Raw genomic sequence first — 5,171 nt, 5'->3', positions numbered from 1 at the left:
AGAAGATGGGGGTTTATTTAGCAACTTGATGCCATGCCGGGTGTACAACAAATGTAAAAAGTTCCTCCCCCTAGACGACACGAAACGGTTGTCCCATACGCTCGATCCAAGTAGGACGCGGCTCTGGGTGCAATGGCTAGTGTGAACCCTTTACTAGTTATGAACTTACTCGTGTGAAAAAAAAAAAAAAGTAAATAAATGCATAATAAATTAAATCAATATTTATTTACACAACCAGATATGTAGTACTTATACGTTCTGTTACGCACGCAAGCACACACATACACACGCACACACACACACACACACACACACACACGCACACACACACAGACTTACAGACTGACACAGACATATACCATACATACACATTAATTATCCGCATCTTTCTTAGTTTTATTTTAGTTAAATATTTACGGATAAAAAAAAAATTGTAACCCTGAAGAGCGGGGCTTCTAACACAAGTAACTTCTACTTACAAGTAGCCCCAACAATGGATACTGTAATTACTTTTATCTAGTAAATATTTTTTTTTTGTCGGTGATACATCTTCCAGTCATCTCTCTTATAAGCCAGCTCCTTGATCCCCTTATACGACACGAAGCCTTTTCCTTTATAAAGGTATTTAGTAGGTTAAAATTCTGTTAGCATTGTCGATAGTAGTCATTCTCCGAGGGAAAATCTTAACACCACGGTTTAGAAATTGATCAAAATGCACCAATGCCATCTAGCGATGTGCGACGGAACTACATTAGTGTAGTTGCGTGATAATGAGTTCTTTGGTTTACGCGATTGCTGTACTTTGGAAACTAAACTATTTTTAACCGACTTTAAAAAAAAGGAGGTTTCACATCGATTGTTTTTTCTGTACTTTACGCGATTACTCGATACGAATTGATTTCGATGATATTTTTTTTGTTGGAAATGGGGTTGCTAAGTAAGTGGTCCCATTCAATTTTGAAAAAAATATAGGACCTTTAAGGGTGGCAAATCAGAGGATGAATCCGGTTTATTGGATTTTACGCACTTTCCGTTAACCGATTTTAATACAAGTTGGCAAATGGAATAGGTTCATCAAACTTTTGATTTAATTTTTGTTTTTTTTATAAACACTTGTAATTATCAATACAAAGATCGAACACTAAGAAAAAATCCCTTCGATCCGGCTGGATTCGAACCAACGTCTACTAGCAAACCGTGCCAGACGCTATACCAACTAAGTTACGGAACGAACCAGCGGAATAGTGGTACTTCCTGACATTCAAAAAACATAACTATAAATAGCGGTATTTCTAGTCAGCTTCTGGTAGCTGTAAAAATACCTGGCTGAGTGAAGAAATAGATTTCTTACAGATGGCGCTACGGCAAAAAAGTTGTGCAAAGATCTGCTACAAACACACAGAAATATTTCAAACTTTCATTCAATTCCGGTTTTTATTCTCACTCCTTTACGGTTCATGCGATCAGACTTAGGAACGCACTTCCCATTACTGTACATAATAGTAAATCCTAAGCTATCTTTAAAATGGGAGTCAATGAGCAGTATTTATCGTCTGTTCCATCCATTTTATAGATATTATAATATGAAATATGTATTTATTGTAGTAATCTAATATTTTTGCTTTTTTAAATTATTTTATTACACAATTTAATTTTGTTTTGTTGTGCATGTAAACCCGTATTTATAATTATTGTGTCCTGTACTTTGATCTGCAGAAGAAAGAAGAAAATTATTATAGAAATAAGAATAATAATACAAAATGTCGTTTGTGTTTTCCTGTACAATAAATAATTAAATAAATAAATAATAAATATAAATTCGTAAGGTAAAACTGCTACTAACCCCATATGTTACAAGTTACCAGAATCATTTGCAGTTTGACCTCTAGACGAGTTTTTCGCCGATTTCATACAAATACAGTTTAAAAAAAAATGCTTAGTTTAGTCTTAGTAACAATTTGAAAATACCAGAAAGTTTTATGCCAATTAACAAAATATTCAAACGTACGTAGTTTCTTGGTTTTCAATATTTTTTGATAATATTTCCACACAACAATCTCCACTTCCTAGCACTACAAAATGACACTGAACTTAGTTGCGTGTTTTAAATAAGTTTTCGGCAATCTACATACATTGCGTACTATTATCGGATGCGTCATCTTAGACCAGGCTACCCCCATTAGTCATTAACCAGTGGTGTCTTATATTAATGCAAACCACCCTAGAATATAAACAGTTACAAATCGCACTATTACAATAGTGTTATAACTCAAAATATGTGAAATTCAAGATTATACCATTATTGAACCTAAAATTTCATTCTCTAATCAAATCAAATAAAATCAAGTAATTTATTTGCTCTAAGTACAATCATATACATGCAAATACAGTATTGCATTTCACAAGCCTTACATAAACGCTCACGCGATGCGCTCCTCCTACCGCAAAATGGTGGCTATTTGGTTTCGCAAATTAGAAAAGGATTCAGTTTAAATACAAGTTTTTATAAATAAAAATTATTATTCTGCATTGCTAAATAAATACCCTCCGTACTACCAACAAAGACATCTCAAATAAAATGCAGTAATACACCACAAATCTTGCACTTAAAAAGCCCTATAATGAAATTTTTGGTGTACTTGGATAAATATGATAATATTCCGTTTGAGTGGTTCTAACGTTTACCATGAAATTACTCCTTAAAGTATAGTTTATAAACATTTATATTCAAGGTAAACTTAAAAAACGCTACTTACGGTATGCTTTCAATAAATAAACACCGAAATCACCAGCCCAGACAATAACACACACGATTGTGGTGACGTATTTTTGAAGTTGTTTATTTTTTTTAAATGACAGACCCAGGCATTAAAAACTTTATGGTTTGCTAGAGTAGTTACCGAAATAGCAATTAATATTAGTTCTTTTACCTGTTATAACTTCGATATCCGATAAATCGGTATAAAATCAACACCGGCACCTCTAGATGTGGTATGCATCTACGGCTGCATGTATCGCGTGAGCGGATAACGTCATTTTTATTCTAAATCGCAGTTACAACACTTCATTATTTAAATTACATACGATATTAAATCACAATATAAATTATATTATATTTATCCAATGCATTAGCAAAGAATTTATTAATTGAGTAAAATGGCCAATTTATAATACACTCTTTCACTTTTCTTTCAAATGTTCAAAAATCACTACAAAGTTTTAGATCCTTACTTAAATTATTGAACACTTTGATTTCAATGTTATTGACACTGTTGTTGAAATTAACAAGCCGAGAATTACTTAATGCCAGTCTATTATTATTTGTAAGGTTGAAATTATAACTTTGCCCTGCTGTTGGAAACTTTTCCTTATGTATAAAAACATGGAGACATATTCGATAGAGATACAATGAGGTAATTGTAAGAATTTTGTTATCTACAAATTTCGTTTAGATTTAACGATTAGCCGTATAGCCTTTTTTTGCATTAGTAGAACAGAGTTTATATTAGATCCATTGCCCCAAACTTCGATACAATATCTAATAATGCTTTCAAAATTGGAGTAATAAACAGTTTCTAAAGTGTTAGTGTCTGCTATTTTTTATAGGGATCAACACTCTTAAAACTACGGCGGAAGGTGGTATAAAAGCTTTTCTCACAGTTGATTTTTAGCCCATTACAAGTAAACCACCCATATAGTTCGTCTCAGCATGTTTGGATCGTTACGTTGAATTCATCAATGGTGGTCGCATTCAGAATTATGCTCGAGTCATCCGCGTATAGTTATGGAGTACCACACGTAAGAGAATCGGGCAGGTCATTAATGAAGATGAGAAACAATAAAGGGCCGAGCACGGAGCCCTGAGGCACCCCGTATATCGTGCCCTCCTCAGAACGAACCACGTCAGAATCTCTACCAGAAACTTCTACATATTGGGTGCGATCAGTCAAATGAGATTCAAAAAGATTCTGTGCAGTGCCACGTACGCCATAATATTCCAGTTTGTTAAGAAGTATTCCATAATCAACACAGTCAATATAACTGTCTTTAGAATATTGTAAGAAACAACGAATAGATATCTTCTTAACCCAAAATGAGACACGCTTTATGTGAACTAGGTCCGGCCGAAATAGTCTTTATTCAAAAATATAAAATTATTTTTAAATATATTTGGCACGTAGGCAATAACTAATAAATAATAAACTATAACCCATACGTACATTTTAATTATCTTTCACGGGAATTGAGTAATTCGTTTTTCGTTGATTCTGCGAAAATACACTTTTTGAGTTAATACACTGTTGTATTAACAGTGCGAAATGTTGGTGAATAGAAAATAATAATAATAGTAACGCACACACTCATGGCCGCGCACTAGGGAAACCCTGTATCGCGGGCGCCATGGACACGCACATAGACAACCACAAGTTACATCCAAGCTCATAAGAGAAATAAATGTAGGCCCGGGAATCGAACTTGGGACTTAGGCAGTCCAGTCTGGTAACCATTCGGCCACAGAGGCAGTTTCAAATTAAGCCTGGTACAATCAAGACCACGTCACACTTGACACTTTAGAATTTGGATCGTTCTTATCGTAAGAGGCATAAGGTTGAATATGAATATTAAGGGTCGATACAACCTTAAATGGCTTTAATTAATTCCACATAATAGTGAAAGTGTTAAATCTATCACTTGGGAAAACATTTACAGTATAATAATCTCAGTACAGAGTACTAAAAAAACCGACCTCAAAACGTACATGTACGTGGAAGTACATATAATTACCAAGTTTTATTGAAATCGGTTACCGGAAAGTGCGCAAACCCGGATTCATCCTAGTTCGCCACTATACGGGACTTAACTATACGACACTGTTGTTGAAATTAACAAACCGATAATTATTTAATGCCAGTCTATTATTATTTCTAAGGTTGAAATTATGACTTTGCCCTGCTGTTGGGAAATTTTTCCTTATTTATAATAATCTCAATATAGAGTACTAAAAAAACCGATCTCAAAAGTACGTGGAATTACGTCTATTTGATACACAGACACAGATAATAAAAATCGGTTCTCACTACTCAAAGTATATTGAGAGAGAAAAACGCCTTGAATTGGAGAATAGCAAAATCAACCATTAAAATAATTGCTCCTTATAATAAAATTTATGC

This window comes from Hyposmocoma kahamanoa, unplaced genomic scaffold, assembly GCF_003589595.1.
Source record: "Hyposmocoma kahamanoa isolate Upper Pololo Valley unplaced genomic scaffold, ASM358959v1 119, whole genome shotgun sequence".
Classification (NCBI taxonomy): Eukaryota; Metazoa; Arthropoda; class Insecta; order Lepidoptera; family Cosmopterigidae; genus Hyposmocoma; species Hyposmocoma kahamanoa.
The sequence above is the reverse complement of the archived record's forward strand: the minus strand, read 5'-3'. Positions refer to the sequence as shown.